General features: G+C 37.2%; 1 long non-coding RNA gene across 5 annotated transcripts in view; it reads left to right on the forward strand.

Moving 5' to 3' along the window:
• LOC129643388 (uncharacterized) overlaps positions 1-26,891 on the forward strand; it is a 323,134-nt gene that overhangs the window by 245,257 nt on the left and 50,986 nt on the right. Inside the window, exon 4 of one of the 5 annotated variants that reach the window (XR_008710277.1) lies at positions 12,349-12,372. The exons of the other annotated variants lie outside the window; for them this stretch is intronic. This is a non-coding gene — a long non-coding RNA (uncharacterized LOC129643388). Of the gene's footprint in view, positions 1-12,348; positions 12,373-26,891 lie in introns of those variants that run through there. 5 annotated transcript variants of the gene reach the window in all.

Genomic DNA, 26,891 nt, shown 5'->3' on the forward strand with positions numbered 1-26,891 from the left:
CAAGGGGACAATGGGGGATGAGATAGTTGGATGGTACCACTGACTCAGTGGACATGAATTTGAGCAAACTCTGGAAGATGCAGAAAGACAGGGAAACCTGGCGTGCTGCAGTTCATGGTGCTGCAGAGAGTCAGATACAAATAAGCAACTGAACAACAATTGGGCTTCCCCGGTGGCTCAGTGGTAAGGAATCTGCCTGTCAATACATAGTTGGAAGATTCCTAGGAGAAGGAAATGGCAACCCCCTCCAGTATTTTTGCCTAGGAAATCCCATGGACAGAGGAACCTCTCAGGCTCCAGTTCATGTGGTTGCAAGAGTAGGACATGACTTAGCAACTGGACAGCAGCAACAATGGTCCTTGAACTGGCACTCCAGTGTAGCATCTCTGATGAAGACAGGTGGACGCATGGAGCTGAGATTCAAGATCTGAGAATGAGACATGTTTTATCCTAAGTCCTTAGATAGTATGGCAGGGGTTGTGGAGAGAATTCAGGCCCTGATTCAACATTTGATAATAATTCTGGTGCACTGAGAAATTATGAGTCATAGAGAGCTCCTTACTTCAAGTGGCTGGGACTAGGAGAGACCAAGAGCCCCCCACTGCCCATGGTTTTGTAATATACAGTGAGCCCACTACTGATTAATGGGGCCTATGTATTGGCATGGATTAACACATCAAATTAGTATTTTCTCCCTCATTAAGGAAAGTGACCAAAGACATTGGAAAAATAATGAAATGTAATGCAGAAGCATATCTTCTCTCTGAATTTATTATCAGGAAAAATAGATAATGGTGAGTAAAAATCAGATAATAAAATGAAGTGAAAGTACTAATCAAGTTAGATGTACTGATGTATTACATTAAATACCTGTTATTAATCTGGTGGACTTTGTGTAAAGTAAAATACCAGTTCCTAGTAAAATGTTCAACATAATACACAAATCAAAACTCAATTTACTCCTTTAAAAACAATGTTCTGTTTCAGGCATGGCCTTTTAAGGCATATATAAAGAAAATGCAAAAATAAGTTGAAGATCAGTAAAATGATAAAATAACATCTGTAAGATTCACCCTTCCCCTCCCCAAATTGCTCTTTAAGCAACATTAATGAAATAGGTTAAAATTATTAACATGAAAAGTTTTTCATATTCATTAAAAAGATATTTAGGAGGAGACATCTGAACCAGAGGGAGTGAATATGAACAAAAATAGAACTTCATTCATCAGCGGTAATTTATCAGCTTGGTCATGTTCATGCTACAGAAGTCTTCACTGAAATGGAGTATCTTCCCTTGCCCCCAGTCTGATGGAACCATGGTCTGCTGGTGCAGAACTGGGTCCTAAGTACTTTCTGCACCAGTGCCACTTCCTGGTGGCTCATCCAGTATCATAAATGAGTAACTTTTGTGGCTGATAGTGATCAGGGCAGAAAGAAGAATGTGAATTTATTATTAATATCAGAGTACCAGGACAAGTTGGTGATATCTACAGACTGGATGCCAGAAGATTGGGCATAGGGAATAACTAAGAATCATTTATACAACTAGTAAATAGGGAAAACCACTCGACCATTCAGGTATGACCTAAATCAAATCCCTTATGATTATACAGTGCAAGTGAGACATAGATTGAAGGGACTAGATCTGATAGACAGAGTGCCTGATGAACTATGGACGGAGATTCGTGACATAGTACAGGAGACAGGGATCAAGATCATCCCCATGGAAAAGAAATGCAAAAAAGCAAAATGGCTGTCTGGGGAGGCCTTACAAATAGCTGTGAAAAGAAGAGAAGCGAAAAGCAAAGGAGAAAAGGAAAGATATAAGCATCTGAATGCAGAGTTCCAAAGAATAGCAAGGAGAGAGAAAAAGCCTTCCTCAGTGATCAATGCAAAGAAATAGAGGAAAACAACAGAATGGGAAAGACTAGAGATCTCTTCAAGAAAATTAGAGATATCAAGGGAACATTTCATCCAAAGATGGGCTTGATAAGGGACAGAAATGGTATGGACCTAACGGAAGCAGAAGATATTAAGATGGGTGGCAAGAATACACAGAAGAACTGTACAAAAAAGAACTTCAAGAAAAGACCAGGATAATCACAATGGTGTGATCACTCACCTAGTGCCAGACATCCTGGAATGTGAAGTCAAGGGGGCCTTAGGAAGCATCACTATGAACAAAGCTAGTGGAGGTGATGGAATTCCGGTTGAGCTATTTCAAATCCTGAAAGATGATGCTGTTAAAGTGCCGCACTCAATATGCCAGCAAATTTGGAAAACTCAACAGTGGCCACAGGACTGGAAAAGGTCAGTTTTCATTCCAATCCCAAAGAAAGGCAATGCCAAAGAATGCTCAAACTACCACACAATTGCACTCATCTCGCATGTGAGTAAAGTAATGCTCAAAAGTCTCCAAGCCAGGCTTCAGCAGTACGTGAACCATGAACTTCCTGATGTTCAAGCTGGTCTTAGAAAAGGCAGAGGAACCAGAGATCAAATTGCCAACATCCGCTGGATCATTGAAAAAGCAAGAGAGTTCCAGGAAAACATCTATTTCTGCTTTATTGACTATGCCAAAGCCTTTGACTGTGTAAATCACAATAAACTGTGGGAAATTCTGAAAGAGATGGGAATATCAGACTACATGACCTGCCTCTTGAGAAACCTGTATGCAGGTCAGGAAGCAACAGTTAGAACTGGCCACGGAACAACTGGTTCCAAATCGGAAAAGGAGTATTTCAAGGCTATATATTGTCACCCTGTTTATTTAACTTATATGCAGAGTACATCATGAGAAACGCTGGGCTGGAAGAAGCACAAGCTGGAATCAAGATTTCTGGGAGAAATATCAATAACCTCAGGTATGCAGATGACACCACCCTTATGGCAGAAAGTGAAGAGGAACTAAAAAGCCTCTTGATGAAGGTGAAAGAGGAGAGTGAAAAATTTGGCTTAAAGCTCAACATTCAGAAAACGAAGATCATGGCATCTGGTCCTATCACTTCATGGAAAATAGATGGGGAAACAGTGGAAACAGTGTCCGACTTTATTTTTCTGGGCTCCAAAATCACTGCAGATGGTGACTGCAGCCATGAAATTAAAAGACACTTACTCCTTGGAAGGAAAGTTATGACCAACCTAGATAGCATATTCAAAAGCAGAGACATCACTTTACCAACAACGATCCGTCTAGTCAAGCCTATGGTTTTTCCAGTCGTCATGTATGGATGTGAGAGTTGGACTGTGAAGAAAGCTGAGTGCCGAAGAATTGATGCTTTTGAACTGTGGTGTTGGAGAAGACTCTTGAGAGTCCCTTGGGCTGCAAGGAGATCCAAGCAGTCTATCCTAAAGGAGATCAATCCTGGGTGTTCATTGGAAGGACTGATGCTTGAGCTGAAACTCCAATACTTTGGCCACCTCATGCGAAGTGTTGATTCATTGGAAAAGACCCTGATGCTTAGAGGGATTGGGGGCAGGAGGAGAAGGGGATGAAAGAAGATGAGATGGCTGGATGGCATCACCGACTTTTTGGACATGAGTTTGAGTAGACTCCAGGAGTTGATGATGGACAGGGAGGCCTGGCATGCTGCAATTCATGGGGTTGCAAAGAGTCGGACACGACTGAGCGAACCAACTGAACTGGACTGAATATTCCATTGTATATATATACTCCATCTTTTGTATCTATTCTTCTGTCAATGGACATTGGGTTGCTTCCATGTCTTGGCTATTGTAAACAGTGCTATGGTGAGCATTGGGGTGCATGTGTCTTTTTGAATCATGTTTTTCTCAGTGTGTGTACCCTGTAGTGGAATTGCTGGCTCGTGACTGAAGCGACTTAGCAGCAGCAGCATGGTAGTTCTAGTTTTAGTTTTTAGGGAACCTCCAGACTATTCTGCATAGTGGCTGAATCGATTTACATTTTCAAGAGGGTTCCCTTTGCAGCTCAATATGAGGGAAAAAAAAAAAACAACCTAGGCAGAATACCTACGTAGACATTTCTCTGAAGAAGACATACAGATGGCCAAGAAACACATGAAAAGATCCTCAACATCACTAATTATGAGAGAAACATAGATCAAAACTTCTATGAGGTGTCACCTCACACTGATCAGAATGGCCATCGTCTAATAATCTAGAAACAATAAATGCTAGAGAGGGTGTGAAGAAAAGAGAACACCTCTGTTTTTAATTATTGTGCAGAGTTAAGTGAGGATACAAACAGATCTCTTGAGGACACTTCCTATTTTCTTGCTAGGCTTGCTACCTTATATCTAGTATCAAAATACTTGTTATATCTAAGATAGCAAGCCTAGCAACAAAATAGAGCTTCGATGTGCTACTTGCAAAACAAATTTATGAATTCTTAATAAGAACGAATGAAATATAACATATTACAGAATATAATGACATTTTACAAGCAGGTACCTCTCCATCCACTGAGGTGATTCTGTGCATTGTCACGGTAATGTTAACAAACGAAAGAGCATCTCAATTCTGCTCACGTCTCTGCCCTCAGTGGCTCCCCATGAGTCCCTGGAAGGGGAGTGAAATCAAATGGGAATGTAACATTTATTTCATGCCTTTCATAAAGGCTAGACTTAATGCCAGGAACTTTGTGTTGTGTTTATGTTTAAGCGTGATAATAATACTATGAGGCAACTATTCTTATTTAAAGAGTAGATGATAAAATAATACCAGAAAGGTTAAATAGGTTGCCCTGGATTTTACATAACTAGTTGATAGGAAAGTTGGGGGATTCAGAGCAGTCCAGTTTTAAATTCGGTGCCAGTTCTAAATCCTTTACCACTTAAATAGTTTTTAATAAATACTTTATATTAAAAGCATTTCACAAAGCAAGAAGGTTACCGAATTAATGTTTATATGTAAATTTTACCAAGAGTATATTGTCCTTTTTATGTGACTTCAGTTTTACCACACTGAGATGCTTTTCCAACATTGGTGTGATTTGCATGTCCTCTACTCCCATTCAGCTTCTACTCTGAGATCAAAGGAGTCCATTTGCTGGATGACTAACTTGAGTTATCCAAGTCAGTACTCATGTCTCAGATTTCTTTGGTCAAATTGCTATCCAAAAATAACTGCCCTATCAGGAAATTTGCTCAGGGCTTTCACTAGCACAACTGTTTTAGTCTTGACATACCAGCAAATAAATCCTCTGTCCCTGTGACCAAAATAGACCATATTAGCCCACAGTTGATGATGGCTGGCATTTGAGTGTAATACAAAGAATTGAAATCATAAAGAATCCTACTGACATTTTACAGTATATGCAATCTTTTTATGGAGGGGGGAGGTGCTTCATTTATGCATTCTAAGGAACAAAATTTAGCTAGTAATTAAAAGTATTTAACCCACATAAAGTCTTTTATGCAGGCTATAAAATTAATTTTATTACAGAAATTGCATTACACTTAACAGCTGATGACCTTATCTTACTGCAGTAATGTATTTTTCATTAAAATGAAACATTGTGTTTCAGAAGCAGGAGCCAAGAAATCAGGCCTTGAATTGAAAAGGGCCACATGTATTACGTACAATCGCTGTCTTCCAAAAGAGCATATAACCTGGCATTGCTCAGTTTATTACTGCATCAAGATGAGCAGATTTAAACTCTAATTAAAGAGATGCCATACATTGTCTTTTTACAACTTGGGTGACTTTAACTGTTGTACTGTCAAACCAGCCTTGGTAAATTATCACTGTTGTTTTGGTCTTTTACGTAAGCTTTGACGTCTAGGTTGAATTTATCAGGAAGTTGGAGTATTGACTATATTTCCATGAGCTAATATTTCTCTGTTTAATTCTGGCCATGCCTTGGTGCGACAATGTTTTATTTGCTGGCAGTGCAAAGGGACTTTTGTTTGTTTTTATTTTAGTTATTGTTGATCACCCCCAAAGCATAATTTTCTGTAGCACATGACAAGCACAGTAGGAACAGGAACTTGAATAATTAATGAAGTTCATGAATGGAGTGCTTGCATTTTAAATATTTTCCATTATGTATAAAAGCAAAACATGCTACTAGGGATTAGGGTACTTTGAAATCTTATGTAAGTTTAATTATATGGTTTAAAACCTTAATGAACTTTCAGTGTTAGGATCCTTCTTGAAGTCTAAATCAAATCACTTCATATGGTTTGAGTAGTCTTCCTGAGTCATTGTTATAAAAATAATGAAGCATTATATAAATGACTGGTTAGGAAACTCATCTGGTTAACTAAACACTAAAACTAAACTCATCTGGTTAACTAAACATCTGGTTAAAACACTCAAGTTTAAAGATACTTGGAGATGTAAGGATGAATAAGTGGGTAAACATTAAAATAATCATAGCTTTTGAAGTGTTATTAAAAAGAGCAATAGGCGGATTCATTTTCATATTTGGCAAAACTAATACAGTTATGTAAAGTTTAAAAATAAAATAAAATTTTAAAAAATCTCAAAAAAAAAAGAGCAATAGGATAAAGTAAGAAATAATAAAGTGGATTTGTAAGACAGAAGGTATATTCAAAGAGAGATTTTATTTGAAATCAAAGACAAACACTAGTTACCAACTTCCATTGATAACCATATCCCTTCTCTACCAAAATAAAACAAAAGGATCACCATTTCTCCATTCTTAGTGTGAATGTCCAGTACAGATTTACTGCTAATAATCTTGCCCTCAGTCTCCACTCCCCTTTTCTGGAGTACTGCTTTATTTTTCAAGTTAAACAATGCTGGAAAATATTTTTCCTTAGTATTGATTGGAAAAGTGTGAAAAATCCATACAATTTTCATGTGATACAGTACAAAAATTTTATGTTTTCATTATTGATTATGAGTTAGGTAATTTTCTCTCTTTGGGGTCATTTTCTTTTGTTAATAAGTTGCTATTTTAAAATTGTCCCATTACTTACACCATTAAGTTATTTTATAGAAACAAATTTGGATGTATCTGGAGAGTTTTACACATCTTTTGCAGGATAGAATCCTAGTGATTCATTCAATAGTAATGTTATTGGTTTGTTTAATATCTTAGCTTTTATAATATAATATTAAAGGGTTATAAAAGCAAAGATTTTGAAATATATAATTGGAATAGACAATATATTCTGAAATAACTTTTAGTGTTTTATTTTAGATAGAAAGTATTTTATCATCACAGTTCATATTCAAATTAGAGCTTTATTTTTCCTAATTAGTGTTATCCTACAAATGATTTTTTAATTTAAAATATTTATTTAGTGAAGTTTTACTGTAATTAGAAATTTAGTTTTGGGAATCATGTTCAGTAGTTGGAATCATGTTCAATAAAGTGAAACCATGAAAACTTTATGGTAAAATATTAGTTGATTCAAATTCAGTTTTAAGTAAAGTGTGATCAAGAATGTTCAAATTATAATGGAAGGGATAGTTGTCAAGAAAATTTCTATAAAAAGTTCTGAAAATTGGCTTCATCAAAAACGCTGTTATCAGAAAACTGAGAATGGAAGTATGGCCACTGTTTTCCTGTTTGTTGCCCCTAAATATTTCACTTAGGAATGCAGTAGACTGCGGATATTCTAACTTCATCTTCATGTAGACATAGTGTTTAAATGATTTCTCTTTGATATGGAAACATGACATATTTTTGTTTCTTATGTTTAGAATGAGATAAAAGCTAGGGTGACCCAGTTGTCAGCTCACAAACAGTGTAATGAGGATGAGCCATTCTCCTGGGGGTTTGCAGGCCTCAGCCTGAATGCTCATTAAAATACCCCTTTCCTAGCCATTAGGCCCGTGCCCATTACACACTGACCATCAGAAAATGGGATCTATTTTTGATATCAAGACTTACTATTCCTGGTTGCCATCCAATCATAACAAGACCACAAAAACATTTACCACTCAGCCCTAATCTAAAATTCAAATGTGGTGGTTTTTAATACTGTCTATAACTAGCTCCTACAGGGCCTCAAGTGAAAAGAACTTGAGGCTGGATTGTACACAAAAGCCAGGATCTTAGCCTTTGTGGTACATCTTACTTTCCTAAAGAATGTATTATATTCTCTTATTTCTGCTGAAGATGCTGATGTCTATCATTTGGGGGTTTTAGATCTACCCTGTTTTCTAATCAAATTACCATCACATTGCTCTCAGAAGTTTTGATTACCTACCTATTTGTCTACCTACTGTTTATTCAGGTGTCTCATTCAATTTTTTACATTTTTAAATAATTTGATATATTTATTTTTGGCTATGGTGGGTCTCTGTTGCTGTGTGGGCTTCATCTAGTTGTGACAAGTGGGAGCTACTCTCCAGTTGCGCTGCACAGGCCTCTCACTGGTGGCTGCTCTTGTGTGGAGCTTGGGCTGTAGGACACGTGGGTTTCCGTAGCTGTGGCTCGCGGGCTCCAGAGCCCAGGGCCAATAGTGTGGCACATAGGCTTAATGGCTCCACAGCATGTTGGATCTTCACAGATCAGGTATCAAACCCATGTCTCCTGCAGTGGCAGGTGAATCCTTTATCACTGAGCCACCAAGGAAGCCCCAGGTGTCTCATTCATAAGTGAAAATGTTCTAAGATGGGATGTCAGTCTTTATGTTCATCATTTTCACTCATTCGAGGGGCAAATTATCTGTTAAATTGCAGGTTCAACCATCTAGACTATATCTAAATATGCCAAGGATATGTAGGTAAGGTATTAGTATATAACTCTTTATGCAAACAAAGCAGAGAAAATAGTTCATTTTTTTCCCTTGGGAGTACTTAGAATTGTCATATTTAAAGCATCCTTAGAATATATTTCTAGTCCCTTGCTTTGACAATATAATATGCAATTATTCTATAATTCAATATTAATAGTAAATTATATTCTTTTTTAGAAAGTACTCTCCAGTGCTGAAGAGACTGATTTGTTTATGGAAAAAGTAGCAATTGATTGACACTTATAGTTTACTTTAAAAAAGAAAATCTTTTTAGGATTCTGTGGCAGGAGGACAAAGTACATTAGTGGTCCCTTTAAAGCCACTTGAAGTGAAAATTTATAAGAATTGTTGAAATTTTGAGTTTTATATATTTTTATGACTTATATATGTATATACATATGCGTGTATTCTAAAATATGGGAAAACTACATTTTGGGGGGCAATTATTACTCAGATCTTACTTAAGGGAAGTTAATAATGTTTCCAAAATGTAGAATGGATGCTTAAAGTTTATCCCAGCTCTGTTTCTTGATACATTTATGGAAGTCTGTAACGGGAGCCTATCTCAATGTATTTTTTTGTAAATTGAAAAATTGTACCTTAATAAAGAGATGCTGGGATGAGTAATATTTGATAGTGTCAGCCTAGTTCAGCCTCATCAAGTTAAGTTATTAAAAAATGGTAGTAAAGATAATAGGTAACTCATTGTTTTACTACTTCCTTGTGTTTGCATGTCTATCATAGACCTAGCTGAAAATGAGAAATTCATCTACAGTGTAGAAGCAGAAATAAACACATCAGGTATGCCTCACTCCATTCAGCCCCTGCACAGAAATTTGCCATCAGAAGAAAAGCCCAAATCTGAGGCTGCTGGAGCTTTTGTTTCCTTTTCCATAGGTCTCATTTTCATTTCTCCCAACTTTGCTGTCACAAATAGAAACTGGGTGGCTGGGAATGTGGGTACACACACAGGCACACACATATCAGAAAAACAAAAAGAGAAATCCTCAAGAACAAGAAACTTGCAGAGCAATACACATGTTTGAGGGATGCAGTTTTTTTCCCCTAATAAAATCAAACCATAGATTTTTGTGACTGGAAAAATATAACTGAGCCCACAGCCTCTAATTTCTTTTCCTTACCCAAGGTACTTCATTCAGGCAACAAATATTTCTCAACTATCTTTATACAATATGCTCAAATAAGTAAAAGTCAGACTCTACTGTAAAAGGCGTTGCTGTTGTTGCTTCGTTGCTCAGTCATGTCCAACTCTTTGTGACCCCAGGGACTATAGTCCATCAGGTTTCTCTGTCCATGGGATTTCTCAGGCAAGAATACTGGAGTGGGTTTCCATTTCCTTCTCCAGGGGATCTTCCTGACCCAGGGATCAAACCTGTGTCTCCTGCGTTGAAAGTGCATTCTTTACCACTGAGCCACCAGGGAAGCCCCCTACTCTAGAAGTAGGCTGGTATAAAATATAAAGAATCCCAATTCACTGTGTTACATGCTGTGACAAGGTGGGTCAGGAATGCCTGTAGTTTGAGAAGTTACAAAAGGCTGCCTCGAGGAGGTGAGATGTATGCTTAAATGTTAATAAGACTCCTTTTAAATAAAAGCAAAAAATAAAGCAGCTTGTGTCAAGGCATAAAAGGGTATAATGTGTTCAGAGAACTGTGGGGAATTGAGATGATGAGCCTAGAGGGTGCACGGTGGGGAGTGAAGACCAGGACAAGAGGTAAGCAGTCATTTAATGGCCCATGAATTATAGGCTACAGGGGACAGATCTTCCTAAGTAGAAGAGTTCCCTGACTGAAGCTTCCCTAACAAAAAATAACACCGTGGGATACGAAAGATTTTTCCAGGAGGGAGTGACAATTTGATGGAGACCGATTACAGTAGGAGGGAGTGACAAGGATTTTGTCCTTACCTCCTTCAGATTTGTACTCAAATATTGCCACTTTCCATAAACAGACCCTGATCAGCTTATCTATATAACAGCCCTGCTACTGTTTATTCCCATTCCCTACTTATTTTTGTTAATATAACATGTAGAGTTGAATTAAGATCTTCCCACTAGAACTTAGGTTTTATTTGTGGAATTCAGTGCCATTGCCTTGGTAACCTGAATATTGCCTGGGACTTAGTAGTTACTCGGTAAAAAACTTTTTTGGAAAAAAAAATTTTTTTTTCCAAATACGATCTTATGAAGACACAAACTAAGGCAATCATCAGGGGCTTGGAGTGGACACAGTAGCCTGAAAGAGCTTTTTAAAGTTAAAATCATCAAAATATAGTGGTGATATGGTGGATAAGAGAAAATATAATGACTGAAGGGACTTCTTCATTCCAAGCATTTGAGACAGTGAATTATGACCATCTGCATAGAATGTTTTGAGTGGAGATAATGAGTTCAGTGTGGGACATGTTGAACATCAGGTGTCTGTGGGCCAATACAATTATAGGCCTGGAACCCAAGAGAAAAAAATCTGACATTAAGGTAGAGATTTATAATTGATTAAAAAAATTAATGGCAATAGAAGACATCAGTATGGAAACCCTGTAGATAGGCTAGGAAGACAGCATAAATAGTGCAAAATTTAGAGTATTGGGGAAATTACTAAAACCAAAGCTATGATTTTTCCAGTGGTCGTGTATGGATGTGAGAGTTGGACTATAAAGAAACCTGAGCACCAAAGAAAATATGCTTTTGAACTGTGGTGTTGGAGAAGACTTTGAGAGTCCCTTGGACTGCAAGGAGATCCAACCAGTCCATCCAAAAGGAGATCAGTCCTGGGTGTCCATGGGAAGGACTGAGGCTGAAGCTGAAACTCCAATACTTTGGCCACCTGATGCAAAGAGTTGACTCACTGGAAAAGACCCTGATGCTGGGAAAGATTGAGGGCAGGAAGAGAAGGGGACGACAGAGGATGAGATGGTTGGATGGCATCACCGACTCAATGGACATGGTTATGGGTTGACACTGGGAGTTGGAGATAGACAGGGAGATCTGCTGTGCTGCGGTTCATGGGGTTGCAAAGAGTCGGACACGACTGAGCAACTGAACTGAACTGAACTAAAACCAGAAAAGAAACTGATAATACATTTTAAATGACTTAAGAATAACAGATATGCCATCATTTCAAACCAGTGTTTTTGTAAATTTGGAACTGAAGGAAGCATTGGAAGTCTTATAGATTGACCACTAGTTATCGTAAGGACTTACTTAACACTTTTTTTTTTTTTAACAGTAGCAGCATGGAGATGAAAAAAAATAGCACTTTTTTTGTTGGTATATTTTGTGGGGCTTTTGCATCTTAAAGTAGGATTTATTTATTAAGTTTCTAGAGCTGAAAAGTGTGTAGGCTAATGACTAAGCTGAATTTCTTTGGCAACTGTAAGGCAATGGTGATATTTACAAGTGCTCATCTGTCACTCACCTGTGACCTCATAGGGCCAGCATTGGAAGGAGATGTCTCTTGTTTCTAAGGCCTACACTTACTTGGTTTGCTCTCTATGTACTTATTTTCTGCGTCAAGACACCTCTGACTCTATAAGTTACAAAGCAGAAATCGTTGAACGTTTAATTTCTCTTTAACTCATGTTACCATGTACCCTCTCTCAGGTGCATATCTTCTTTCTCTTCTCTAAATAGGCCGTGAAAATTCCATTAACAGCAATTTGGAAGTCATCCATCTATTGGTAAGCTTAGTCCAACTCATACCTGGGAAACTGTCCCTTGACTAGTTTTCCTCTTTGTAAAAGGACCGAGAGTGATTGGTACAGTGATAGAAAAAAAAAAAAAAATACAGAACCAGTGATATGCAAGATTTTTGTTGGAGTTTTTGAGACTTAGGCAATCATGTTTCTTTTGTGTTCCTTCCTGAGAGAATGTGAGAAACAACTGTTGCCATCTTGTAACCACCAAGGTAATAGCCTGAGAATGAGGCTAAATAGAAGACTATTAATCCGGGAAACAAAAGGAGAAGAAATGGTTACTAATAAGCCTTTCATGGAAATAAATGAACTAGTTATAGGAACCTAAAAAATTGCTGTTTTACTTAAGCTAGCTTGTTTAGCCTTTCTTTTCTCCACAAGTAACAGAGTCCTAAGGAATACACATAACATGTGCATTAATTATGCTACGAATTTTATAACCACTATTCCATACAGCCCTTAATGATGCAGATACTGTAATTGTTCAGTTGCTAACTCCTGTATTATGGTCCATGGACTGCGGCACACCAGGCTCCTTTGTCCTCCACAATCTCCCGGAGTTTGCTCAAACTCATGTCCATGGAAATGGTGATTGTACCTAACCATCTCATCCTCTGTCACCCCCTTCTCCTTTTGCCTTCAATCTTACCCAGCATTAGGGTCTTTTCCAATGAGTCACCTCTTCACATCAGGTGGCCAAAGTATTGGAGCTTCAGATTCAGCATCAGTCCTTCCAATGACTAATCAGGGTTGATCTCCTTTAAGATTGGCTGGTTTGATCCTACAGTCCAAGGGTCTGCAATCAAGAGTCTTCTCCAGCACCACAATTCAAAACCATCAATTTTTCAGTACTCAGCCTTCTTTAAGGTACAACTCATATCAGTTCATGACTACTGGAAAGACTACAGGTTTGCCTAAATGGACCTTTGTCAATAAAGTGAGGTCTACTTTTTAATATGTCTAGATTTGTCATAGCTTTCCTTTTAAGAAGCAAGTGTCTTTTAATCTTACGACTGCGCTCATGGTCCACAGTGATTTTGGAGACCAAGGAAGGAAAATCTGCCACAGCTTCCACTTTTTCACCTTCTATTTGTCATGAAAGGATGAGACCAGATGCCATGATCTTAGTGTTTTTAATGTTAAGTTTTAATCCAGCTTTATTGCTCTCCTCTTTCACCCTCATTAGGAAGCTCTTTATTTCCTATTCACTTACCATTAGAGTGGTATCATCTGCATATCTGAAGTTGTTGATATTTTTCCTGGCAATCTTGGTTTCAGCCTGTGATCCAACTTGTCATTTTGCATAATGTACTCTGCATAAAAGTTAAATAAGCAGAGTGACATAATACAGCCTTGACATACTCCTTTCCCAATTTGAAACCAGTCCATTGTTCTATGCCTGGTTTTAACTGTTGCTTCGTTAACCTGCATACAGGTTTCTCAGGAGACTGATAAGGTGGTCTGGTATTCCTATCTCTTTAAGAATTTTGTTAAGTTTGTTATGACCCACACAGTCAAAGGCTCAGTGTAGTCACTGAAACAGAAGTAGATGTTTTTCTGGAATTCTCTTTTTCTATGATCCACTAGATGTTGGCAGTTTGATCTCTGGTTTCTCTGCCTTTTCTAAATCCAGCTTGAACATCTGGAAGTTCTCGCTTCACCTACTGTTGAAGCCTAGGTTGAAGGATTTTGTGCATAACCTTGCTAGCATATGAAATGAGAACAGATGTGCAGTAGGTTGAACATATTTTGGCATTGTCCTTCTTTGAGATTGGAATGAAAACTGACCTTTTCCAGTCATGTGCTCCCTGCTGAGTTTTCCAAATTTGCTGACATATTGAGTGCAGCACTTTCACAGCATCATTTTTTAGGATTTGAAATAGCCCAGCTGCGATTCAATCACTTCCACTGGCCATGTTACTAGGAATGACTCCCAAGGCCTGTTTAACTTCACACTCCAAGGATCATCTCGATCCAGGGGTTGAACCCACATCTGCATTGCATTTGGATTCTTTAGAGCTGCACCAACAGGGAAGCCCTAATGATGCAGTTAAGGTCAACATTTTACAGATGGGAAAGCTGGGGGACAGAAAACTTAAAGAATTTATCCCGAATCATAATTAATTGAGGTACAGATGCAGAATTTAAACTCCAGTCCTATTCTAAAGTTGACATTTGATTACACAGAGTCCTGGTCCATCTGTCTTGACCAGAATTTGACCATATATTAGCATTTCCATTCTATCTTTGGTTTGAATTTCCCTCAACGCTCTCTGCCTCGTACTCGTTCCCTATCTGTGTTTCCTTCTTATGAAACTTACTGAATAGTTCAAAAGTACAGGGTTCATGTGTCTCTGTCTTTATACAGTGACTGAGGGATTTCCATCCCACAGAAAGGAATCTTATTAATAATAGACCTTGCTGTTCAAGAGGCAGTTAGAATATTCTCTGTGGACTCATTTAATCCCCAGTCCACATTCTAGTCTGTAGAACATATGGAAACCTAAGTTACTTAAATTAATACAATATAATTAAGGATTTAAAGATTCAAAATGTGTCCAAGTTAGTACCACCTACATTATTTAAATGATCTTTAGTTATTTTTCTGTTATGAAACCTCATATAACACCTGTGTGCTTGGAAATGCAGTTTTTTGTGCTTGAATCCTTTTATAATCTGCTTCAATGTTTCTATAACATAAAGCTCCCAGTTGAAATATATATATATATATATATATATATATGTGTGTGTGTGTGTGTGTGTGTGTGTGTGTGTGTATTTATTTATAAATGAAAATGTTTGTATATGTAAAGCATATAGTTCAGGTTATTTCTAAAACTCTTAAGAATCATCAGTCATACCAATTGACCTACCTGTAGTAGATGGGTACTTTAAACATGAGAGGAAGAGGAATTAGTTGGTCCATAAGGAAGGCTGAATGCTAAAGAATTGATGCTTTTGAACTGTGGTGTTGGAGAAGACTCTTGAGAGTCCCTTGGACTGCAAGGAGATCAACCAAGTCAATCCTAAAAGAAATCAACCCTGAATATTCATCAGAAGGACTGATGCTAAAGCTTGGCCACATGATGCAGAGAGTCAACTTATTGGAAAAGACTCATTGGGAGATATTGAGGGCAAGAGGAGGAAGGGACAACAGAGGATGAGATGGTTGGGTGGTATCACCATCTCAATGGACATGAATTTGAGCAAACTCTGGGAGATAGTGAAGGACATGGAAGCCCATTATAGTGCGGTTCATGGGGTCACAAAGAGTTGGACACAACTTAGCAACTGAACAATGCAAAAACTCAAATGGATGCTTATAACTGTTTCATTCATTATTGCTATAACTTGAAAGCAAGCAAGATATCCTTTTGTAGATGAAAAGAGTAATAAACTGTTACACATCCTGACAAAAGAATATTATTCTGCACTAAAATGAACTATCAAGTCATGGAGGGATCTTAAATACATACTATTAAGTCAAATAAGTCAATCTGAAAAGGATACATACTATAGCTTTCCAACTACAAATATGAATTCTGTAAAAGGCAAAACTATGGATGCCGTAAAATAATAAGTGGTTACCTCAAATGGGTGGGAAGAGCTGAACAGGTGGAACACAAGATTTTTAGGCCAGTGAATCTATTCTGTGTACACTACAGTTGTGGATACATGCCATTACACATTTTCAAAACCCATAGAATGTATAACACACAGAGTGAATCCTTGCGTCATCCTTGCGTAAACTATGGGCTTTGGATGATTATGATATGTCAATGCAGTTTCATCAGTTATACCAAATATACCACTTTTGTCGGGGGTGTTTTATATTGGGGATGCTTGAGTGTGTGTGTGTGTGTGTGTGGACCGAACATACAGTGGATGCTCTGTACTTTCCATCACTCTTACTGTGAATCTAAAAATTCTCTAAAATATAAAGTTTGTTAATGAATTATATATATATATGTGTGTGTGTGTGTGTGTGTGTATACACACTTTAAAACTGTTAGGACTTGCTTTGAGTCATTCAAACTCTTAATTCATTTTAATGCTAACTTGACCATAGAGGTGAGTAAGGAAGAAACATTCCACTTCTTGTCTTCTATCACTGATTCTAAGTTCTGTCCAATATTGTGGAGTCTAGGAAAACTCTTTTCTTTAATATCTGTGTGATTTGAGGTTTCAAATCAAAACTAATGGCTAGTCCCATAACCTACATCTATGTCCTAAATTCAAGAATTGGAATTTGTGGTTTGTACTTCTCAATACATTTATCTCCTCTCCTCTAGGGCCTTTTTGGTATTCCCAGATGTATTAGCAGCTACACTACCTGTATGAATTCTTTTTGAACTTGTTTCTATCAGGGCCATTCTCTTTTAGAAGTTTCAGGCTCTTTAGCTGCCAACTTTATAAAATTCCATCTTAGTGAAACATTTTTTTTTTTCTTTAAGAATGGTTATCAGGACATATTTAATCTATGAGACTATTTTCTAAAAGACTGATATTAAGAGTTCTTTGTTCATTTTGAAAATTAGTAGAAAAATGCAAACATATTCAGTGACTCAGGCAACCTTGACAAAAGAGCAATTTAAAGTATTTTCTTGATAGAAATCACTGAAGACTTCATTTTTGCATTCATATAAACATCTTCCTCAAATCACTTTTTATTTAGCATGCTACTTATGAAGGTATTTTGCATTACAGCCCAAGTGTAGAAATATTATCCCTCCTTTTCTGTTGAGTAAAACATGGTTGATTATGTCTGTTTTGGGATACTTTTGAGATGTAAATTTGATTTGAACAAAGGATGTTGATTTGCGTTTTCTAGCCTTTATATTTGTCGCTTTGTATAATCATCATTGTGTTTCTATTGCCTTTATGTAAATTATATAGATTCTGTCCATCACAAAATTTCATATATGAGAAGTCCCTGATGTCATCAACTTGCATCCTCATTTTTTTCTTGTATGTAATCAATCTTGTACTTACCTGCTCTGTGTTATGGTGGCCTTTCTTTATAAGACATGGATGTTCAAAAGCATTTTAAAAAAAATTATCTTTGCTTTACAAGAAGAGATTCGGCACTGGTTATTTGTAAGATTTCCTTTCTGTCAGACATGCAAAAGGCACGTGTTTATTGAACACACATACAAGCTGTCTGGAAAAATAATATTTATAATATATTTTGTACATTACGTTATACATATCATTATTGTGTATGTATATAATATGTATAATATGATATAGGTTATTTATAGCTATATGCTGCTGCTGCTGCTGCTAAGTCGCATCAGTTGTGTCCAACTCTGTGTGACCCCATAGACGGTAGCCCACCAGGCTCCCCCGTCCCTGGGATTCTCCAGGCAAGAGCACCGGAGTGTGTTGCCATTTCCTTCTCCAATGCATGAAAGTGAAAAGTGAAAGTGAAGTCGCTCAGTTGTGTCCGATCTCTAGCGACCCCATGGACTGCAGCACACCAGGCTCCTCCATCCATGGGATTTTCCACGCAAGAGTACTAGAGTGGGGTGCCATTGCCTTCTCCCTTTATAGCTATATAGATACATATAAATGTCTTACAATCATTTTTAAAGATAAAAGGTCCTCCAACTTCATTCTAACTAAAAATTCAGATGGATATTTTTCCTAACAGATAATACCCTAAAGTGTCCAATCAAGGCTTTTATTATGGTTGTTTCTCTATTACAGTTAATGAGCAGAAGACCATAATATGAATTTACATTTGTATAAATGTTTACATTATAAACATAAGTGACAAAGAAAAAATATAATAGAAATCAATGATAAATTTGGAAAAAATGGCATTTTATACTATTTTTGTTCTACCAATTTTCACGATGATTTTTCTCTTTCTCTTGTTCAGCTTCAGGAGTACAAGAATTTACAGTGCCACACTTCAGACTTTCAGTAGGTCTTTCTGATTAAAGTATCAGGAATCTAAGGGCTCTGACCTGGTTTCTCAGATTTGTGAAAAAGCTTAAAGTCATTCGTCAATATATGCCAGATCCGTCAGAGAATTCCCAATAACCATAGGTATGTGAAGCCCGGAGAAAAGTGGTAGAAATGCATTGGAAAATATAACCCCCACAGACTATCTCAAGAAAGAAAGAAACAAGCAAATACACTCCTCAGAAAAGCCTGATGGAGAGTCTTCCAACATTTTAGTTTTGCATACTTACCTTTATAGTCACAGGCTTTTCAGTAACTGGATGGATGGAGCAAAACACTCATAATCCTCATGACTGACAAACCCTCTTTAATACTTCTCTGGAGTAACTCCCAACAGCACAATGTCATTATATTAGAAATCTGTTGGAAATTTAGTTTGGTTTTGAAAGATGTGAGTCAATAGTGAAAAAGAACTGAATTTAAAAGATTTGTAGGAAGGATGCTCCAAGTTTCTATCTAGCAAGAGAAGCTTCTCTGGACTACCACATCATATCCACAGTGAAATTAAGCCTACGAAATTCTGGAAGGGAGGAGCCATTACCCTCTCTCATTAAACAAGAGGATTTAAAAAATATTGCTCATTTCAGAGTAAATAAATAGAGAAAAGGGGAATCCACTAACATGCTTAAAATATAGAATACAGCCTTCAAGATATTGAAGGAAATCATTTCTGAAAGCAAATTATAGAATCTTTAAAATACAAAAAAATCAGCTAATTTGCAGTGAACAGAATAGGTAAGACAATAGACTGTATAAAAAGTGAACTGTCTATGAGTTTAGTTCAGATCAGTCGCTCAGTCATGTCTGACTCTTTCTGACCCCAAGGACTGCAGCATGCCAGGCCTCCCTGTCCATCACCAACTCCTGGAGCTTATTCAAACTCATGTCCGTTGAGTCAGTGATGCCATCCACTATCTCATTCTCTGTCATCCCCTTCTCCTCTTGCCCTCATTCTTTCCCAGCATGAGGGTGTTTTCAAATGAGTCAGCTCTTTGCATCAGGTGGCCAAAGTATTGGAGTTTCAGCTTCAACATCAGTCCTTCCAGTGAATACTCAGGACTGATCTCCTTTAGGATGGACTGGTTAGATCTCCTTTCAGTCCAAGAGACTCTCAAGAGTCTTCTCCAACACCACAGTTCAAAATCATCAATTCTTCAGTGCTCAGCTTTCTTTGTAGTCCAACTCTCACACCTGTACATGACTACTGGAAAAACCATAGCCTTGACTAGATGGACCTTTGTTGGCAAAATAATTTCTCTGCTTTTTAATATGCCGTCTAGGTTGGTCATAACTTTCCTTCCAAGGAGTAAGCATCTTTAATTTGATGGCTGAAGTCACCACCTGCAGTGATTTTGGAGCCCGAAGAAATAAAGTCCGTCACTGTTTCCACTGTTTCCCCATCTATTTGCCATGAAGTGATGTGACCAGATGCCATGATCTTAGTTTTCTGAATGTTGAGCTTTAAGTCAACTTTTTCACTCTCTTCTTTCACTTTCATTTAGAGGTCCTTTAGTTCTTCTTCACTTTCTGCCATAAGGGTGGTGTCATCTGCATATCTGAGGTTATCGATATTTCTTCCAGCAATCTTGATTCCAGCTTGTACTTCATCCAGCCCAACATGTCTATGAGTTAGGTGTCAGTAAAGATCATACATGTTTCCCTGGTGGCTCAGCTGTAAAGAATCCTCCTGCAATGCAGGCGATGCAGGTTTGATCCTTGGGTCAAAGAGATCCTCTGGAGAAGGTAATGCCAACCCAATCCAGTATTCTTGCTTGGTCAATCCCATGGACAGAGGAGCCTGGTGGACTATAGTCCAGAGGATTGCAAGAGTTGGACACAACTTTGCAATTAAACCACCACCCATCACCACCAAAGATTATACAGTGGAAACAATAATTACAGCATTGATGCCAGTATCAGAAGCAGTAAGAAGTGGAACTAAACGATAGGAAGGAGTTTAGAAGGTGTAATTAAGAAGTTCTTCTATAGAAGAAGAGGGGAAGTAAAGAAAACTAAAATGCAAAATATGCACAAGGAGAAGATAATACAGTAAACAGAGAAGACAGATCCAAACATTAATTTTGTTACTTAAGTTGACATCAGAACACTGAAGCGACTTAGCAGCAGCAGCAGCAGAACACAAGGAATATAAGCATGGATATACACAGGGATTATACATGATAGAAGAAATCTTAATAAGCTGAGGCAAATTATGAGTAGTGAGTTGAAAAGGTCCATTGTGTAACAGGACAAATTAATGAATACAGTACTAGGGAGAAACAGCAATTGTTATTTCCAGTAATTGTCATTACTGAACAAAAATGAAATAATGATTACAAAACAAAAATCAAGATTTTGTGAACAAACCTCTGCAACACTAAATAAGAGAAGTAAGTGTATGTTGAACTGAACACTAATATTTTGAGCCAAATTATAACCCAAATAATGAAAAATTAAAACTCAGTTTTTATTTGTATATGAAAGAAGCAATAACCTATTTTAGTTATACGTGGTCATCTCAGATAATGAATCCACTGTGTATAAAACTGGGTGGGAGTAAAAACAAAACTATATATACCATAGTCTGTGTACTCTCTGTAATGTGTGTTATCTATACCATAGTCTGTTTGTGTGTATGATGTACATGTTATGAGTGATACACAAGACATACAGTACGGTTGACACCCACAAATATACATCTACATACAGAAAAGGTGATCATCTGGTAAATTTAATGAGAAAAATAAAACTCAAAGAAGCAAAATTAGGAGTGGAAACTGCAGAAACAAAAATGTAGAAAGTAAAAAGTGTTTCCATGTTTTTGGCATTCTAGGGCCAACTGCATTATCCATCTCCATTCGGCTTTGGGGGACTCAAAAGAAAAGCCAGGGATACATCAATCACAGAGGTCTTCCTACTGACCTAAAGTTCTTCACCAACTTAGCCCAGCCAGGGAGGTTTGCTTGCTAGACTTTGTTGGTTAGTGGACTGTCCCTAGACAGAGGTCACTGTTGGAAGGAAGAGGGAAATTTGCGCAACCCTGGAGGTTGTAGACACAGCACTCCGGGAGTGGACTAGAACTAGTTTCCATTTGTGTTATTGATCATAATAAACATTCTTTTTCTTTTTTTCTTAAAAAAATTCTAAGCCTATAAATTTGAAGATGTTGATGGCACTAATGACTTTATAGACAATAATTTATCAAATACTGAACTGAACAAATAGCAAATCATAATATGTGACTGAAGTTTTAAAAAATGTTAAAAATGTCTTCATCCTATATATAATAACAAAATTACCTCTGACTGCAAGGAATTAAGAACGTTTATTGACTGGCGTGTTCAGTGAACACAAGCTAGATATTAATAGGCAGTCCTAGGGTTCACAGAATCCTGTGATTCCGAACCATCTTCCTTCATATTCCCACTTACTTAGGCCACCTTTATGATCAGTTATGTTTTAAGAAGATTCTTCTGACTCACATTTAAATACTGAATGACTCATGAATATCTTTGCGATCATATATTAGCCAGCATAAGTGAGAAGAACATATCCAGAAAAAAAAAAAAAAGTTCTTTGAAAGATGTTAAGCTAATTTTTTAAAAAATAAACTATCCAAAAATGATGTATTTAATGAGGAAGTTACATTATTATTTCAAAAGGAGGTCATATTATCTTGTTTAAATTAGCCCCAACGAAAAGGTTAATATCACATATGAGAATTTTCAGCATGACTCAAGAGTAGCAACTGATATATTTGATCTTATTTGCTTATTTTTGGTTTGGCTTATCTGTTCATTGTTTTTGGATTTTTATCTATTTGAATGTCTATAGATTACTGGAAAAAATAATAAAAATAATAACATTTAGCATTTACTGAACATTCACAATATGCCAAGCCCTATGTTAAGTGTTTCACAAATTTTGTCTTATTTTATCCTTGCTGCTAAGCTGCTAAGTCGCTTCAGTCGTGTCTGACTCTGTGCAACCCCATATACGGCAGCCCACCAGGCTCCGCCGTCCCTGGGATTCTCCAGGCAAGAACACTGGAGTGGGTTGCCATTTCCTTCTCCAATGCATGAAAATGAAAGGTGAAAGTGAAGTCATTCAATCGTGTCCTACTCTTCGTGACCCCATGGACTGCAGCCCACCAGGCTCCTCCGTCCATGGGATTTTCCAGGCAAGAGTACTGGAGTGGGGTGCCATCGCCTTCTCTGCATTTTATCCTTACAGTAACTCTATTACATAGGAATTGTTATCCTCATTCTATAGAAAATAAACTGAGACACTCATTTTTGTGACAGTTCAACTTCTGTCTCAGGTATCATTTTAGAGACTAGTTAATCAGCATTCAGCATGAACAAATATGCTAACCCTCCTGCTTTGGGGATATTTACAGTCTATCAAGAAAGGCATTAGGAAAATTTGTTTGTAGGCAGACATCTGGCAAAGCCTTCTTTCTCTGCTATGGGAGAATCTGACCTTTGATTCCCACTCTAATTTTGTTGCCCTGAAAACCTGAGAACCATAGATTGTCAACTATATAATTCAACAATATTACCTATGTAGAATGTAATATAGCATATACTGATTATGTATTGCCTCATGAGTCCAGTTGCATTTGGACTGATAGGGAATATAAAGGGTCTATGACTATTTCCTGGAGATGCCATGTTTTGGGCTTTGCTAAGTGTAATGGCTCTTGTAATGTACCGTGTGGGAGCCCTATGTCCTGTAGTCCTAGAGTCATTAAAAGAAACACTGGCTTCTTTGTAGTGTGAGGCCGTCAGTCAGGGGAGCCCTTACACCTCATCTACTTGTACCTGAGCAGCCACTGGATGGTCCAGGGGCTGCTTCAAGGACTCATACAGTAAAGAGCTCTTGATGCTTCTCTGTGGGCCAGCTATGGTTCTTATCCTTCGGCATAGATGGGTTCCTAGTAAGTCCTGTGGTGTCAGAATACGATTTACAACTAAGGGGACTCTCTAGGGAGCAGTGTGAGAGGCAAGGCGTGAATCTGGCCAATGGTGTTAAGTATTTTGATTAGGAATGAAAGAGAGGAAAGTTCAAGAGTGGAGGTGTAGCAGTGGAAATTAAAGGAAAACAAAACATGTTTAATAGGGTGTCAGGGAGAATCTCATGAAGAAGGTGACCTTTTTCATGAAATATTAATGTCTGGCATATCACATGCAGGGCACAAGTAATGGAAAACACAAAATCCATGGAACTGTGAGGGTTGGCAACTGTTTTGTTTCCACACTGTATCTTGAAAATAGATTCCAACACTTGATAAATAAATTAAGGAAAATTTTCAAAGTCATATAGCTAGTAAGAGGAAGAACTAGATTTAGGGATCTGGAAATTGTGACTTATCTTTATCTCCCATAGTATACCTGGGAAATCTAAGCAATAACAGTGAAAAACTCTCCATAGTTTAATAAGAATAAACATCTGTTGGTGTATAGATGAGCACAGCACTTTTGACACCCTGAAAGTTATCCATTTGTTTGCTAAGGTGAGGGTCCTTGTTCGGTTCAGCAGCATCTTTTTTATATTCAAGAGTGTGGTTCACTACTCTGATACACATATGTCTGTTTTGGTGTCATCATACACATGTGGATGATTAATATCACATTTAATGTGTGCAATGTAAAACATATCAGAGGTAAAAAGAAATAACCTCCAATTTTACATCAATTGTTTTTCCAAGTTGAAATTGAATTTCTGCTGCAAAAATTTTGAATTGAATCTTGAATTTTGCTTTAGGAAATAGAACATACATGTCTATAGAGAATAGTATTGATAAGCCAGGTAAATTAAAAAAAAATCCAAATTGCCCGAAATGCATAATGTCTCTTTTTTTCCCTAAATGTTCACCTATTATGGGTGATTTCTTATATTTAGAACTTGCAGTTTTTAAAATTAATAATGCAGTTCCTTTGCATTATTTTAAGTTAAAGCCTATGTTATATTAGCCACTAGTGAGATAATAAAATCAATATACAAGCCAAGAAAATCTCTCTCTCTATATATATATATATCTATATATATTTAAAGTACTGTGCTGGGCTCACTATAAGGGTCCTACAGACACTAAGATTGTCATTAGTCATTTTAGTAAAATAAAAGTCAAATGAAACATAAAAAAATAGCAATTTCTATCATGCCCAATTCATAGTTAGGGAATCTGGAAAGACAGTATTGATAATCCTACTTACAGGGCAACAAAGGAGACACAGACATAAAGAACAGACTTTGGGACACTATAGGGAAAGGAGAGGGTGGGATGATTTGAGAAAACTGCTCTGAAACATATACATTACCATATGTAAAATAGATGACCAGTGGGAGTTTGCTGTATGACACAGGGTCCAGGATGTCCGTGTTCTGTGAAAACCTAGAGGGATGGGGTGGGGAGGGAGGTGGGAGAGAGGTTCAAGAGGGAAGGGACATATATATACCTATGGTCAATTCATGTTGATATATGGCAGAAACCATCACAATATTGTAAAGTAATTGTCCACTAATTAAAATGTTAAAAAATAATTTAAAAAAAGATGAAAGAGGATTAAACAAAACAAAACAAAACAATGGTAGGCAGAATTTTAATTTGAGAAATAATGGTTTTTTAACAAATAAACCTTGTGATTGCAAAGGTAATGACTGTAAATGGCTGCTTTAAATGCCACGGCAGCGGGTTCATTATTTTTTGCACATTAAATAATGATTTTAATAAAAGTCTCAAGTTCATGTTCAGAAAGCTATTACATTTCAGCTGTTGCATATACCGCTTTGTCTAGAGGGCAAAGTGAATGACATCTCATATTTTTCTTAGGCATGGTATGAAGGCATTAATTTCCTTCTGCCGCTTTGACTGAACGCAGCGCTTTGGGGCAAGTCAATGCAAAATGATCATATTTTCACTCGTAATCAATATAGCTGCTTGACAGTGGGCATCTATTTTTCATTCCAGCATCCAGTAAAATAAAATGATATGTGGATTTTCTCCAAAAGAGGTGCTTTTAGGAAACACAGATGAAAATAGCTTCTTTAGCCAGCCACTGTGAAAGTTGGTTATTACTGCAACTCCCTGGCTGCAGAAACAGATGTGAGTCTAGCCTTTTCTTTTTCTTTTTCTATCGCTCTCAGTGGGATAATTTGAAAATCTGTATCTTTACTTAAGGAGTTGGCTATGAATCATAAATGACAGAATTAGTTTTAAAGGATAATATATTTGGTTCTTGTGGTGTCTCTGTGGACTCCTTGACTTCTAAACACCCATTATATTTTAAGTGAAGAGCATAGATCTGCATTTGGTGCTGAAAAAAATATAATTTCCAAATTGCTGCAGGTCCATTTTTTTCTAAGGTATGCATTTCCTGCACATGAGAGTTTCTAAAAGAAATGAATAAGCTAAATTATAGAAAATGTCTCAAATTGCAGTTAGCTGATTTTGACTGCAAAGCAGTGGATATTTAATGTTGAAGCTGAAATGTTAGAATGCCTGCAGAAAATGAGTAGCTGTGAAAAATCTTACTTTCATAAATTCCACATTATAGGATTCTGTGAATTTCCTGCTCATACCAGAAAGGTATATTTTACTTGTTCAAATTCTATAAAATGTGATGAATTTTTGCATTTCCTAATGATGAGTCATTAGGAAAATGACTCATCAAAAACAGAAGGGAAGAAAAAGAGGGAGAAAGGGGGGAAAGAAAGCAGAAAAAGGGGGAGAGGAGGAAGAAAAAAGGGGAATTTAGGGTTGGCTGATTCTTAGTATAGGAATTGCTTTGCTTCTATAATCATGGGTTTTCTCACTGATATATAGGTCAAATTTTCGGCAATCTTGTCAGTGTAGTTTTCATTTGTAGATGAGAGGATTAAAGATGGGGGTTCTTATTTTGTATCATAAATGTCCAGATAATTTGCAAACATCACAGGGTTCATAGGGTCAGGAGTATTTTTTTAACCACCAGGGAAAGTATTGAGAAAGAGCTACTGGAATAGACTTCTGTAATTGTTTATCATTCAGCTACTTAGAACCCGTGATTGCCTTGGTAATTCTTACAGCTTGATTTGTTTAGTATCTGGGTACTGATTGATGATATTGTGCATCTTGATTGATTTTAGAATAACAATTTGAAAGTGAAACATCTTGATTAATTTCCAACTCAATGGAGTCACCATAATTTAAAGCATTATCTTTTGTTATTTATAAAGAATACACAAATACATTATGCCAATAATGGAGTCAATCAATAAATGCCTATGTAGAATTAAACATGAAAACTGCCGTTTGTATGCTGCTGAAACGTCAAGATTCTCTAGAGTTAATATTTTTTCAATAATGTTTTTTACCTTTCCAGGTCTATTCTGTGCACTTATAAATCTTTATGGGGCTTCCCAGGTGGCACTAAGTGGTAAATAAGCTGCCTGCCTGTGCAGCAGATGTGGAATACAAGGATTTGATCCCCTGGGTTGGAAAGATACCCTGCAGGAGAGCATGGCAAC

The sequence above is a fragment of the Bubalus kerabau genome, chromosome 2 (assembly GCF_029407905.1).
Source record: "Bubalus kerabau isolate K-KA32 ecotype Philippines breed swamp buffalo chromosome 2, PCC_UOA_SB_1v2, whole genome shotgun sequence".
Taxonomy (NCBI): Eukaryota; Metazoa; Chordata; class Mammalia; order Artiodactyla; family Bovidae; genus Bubalus; species Bubalus kerabau.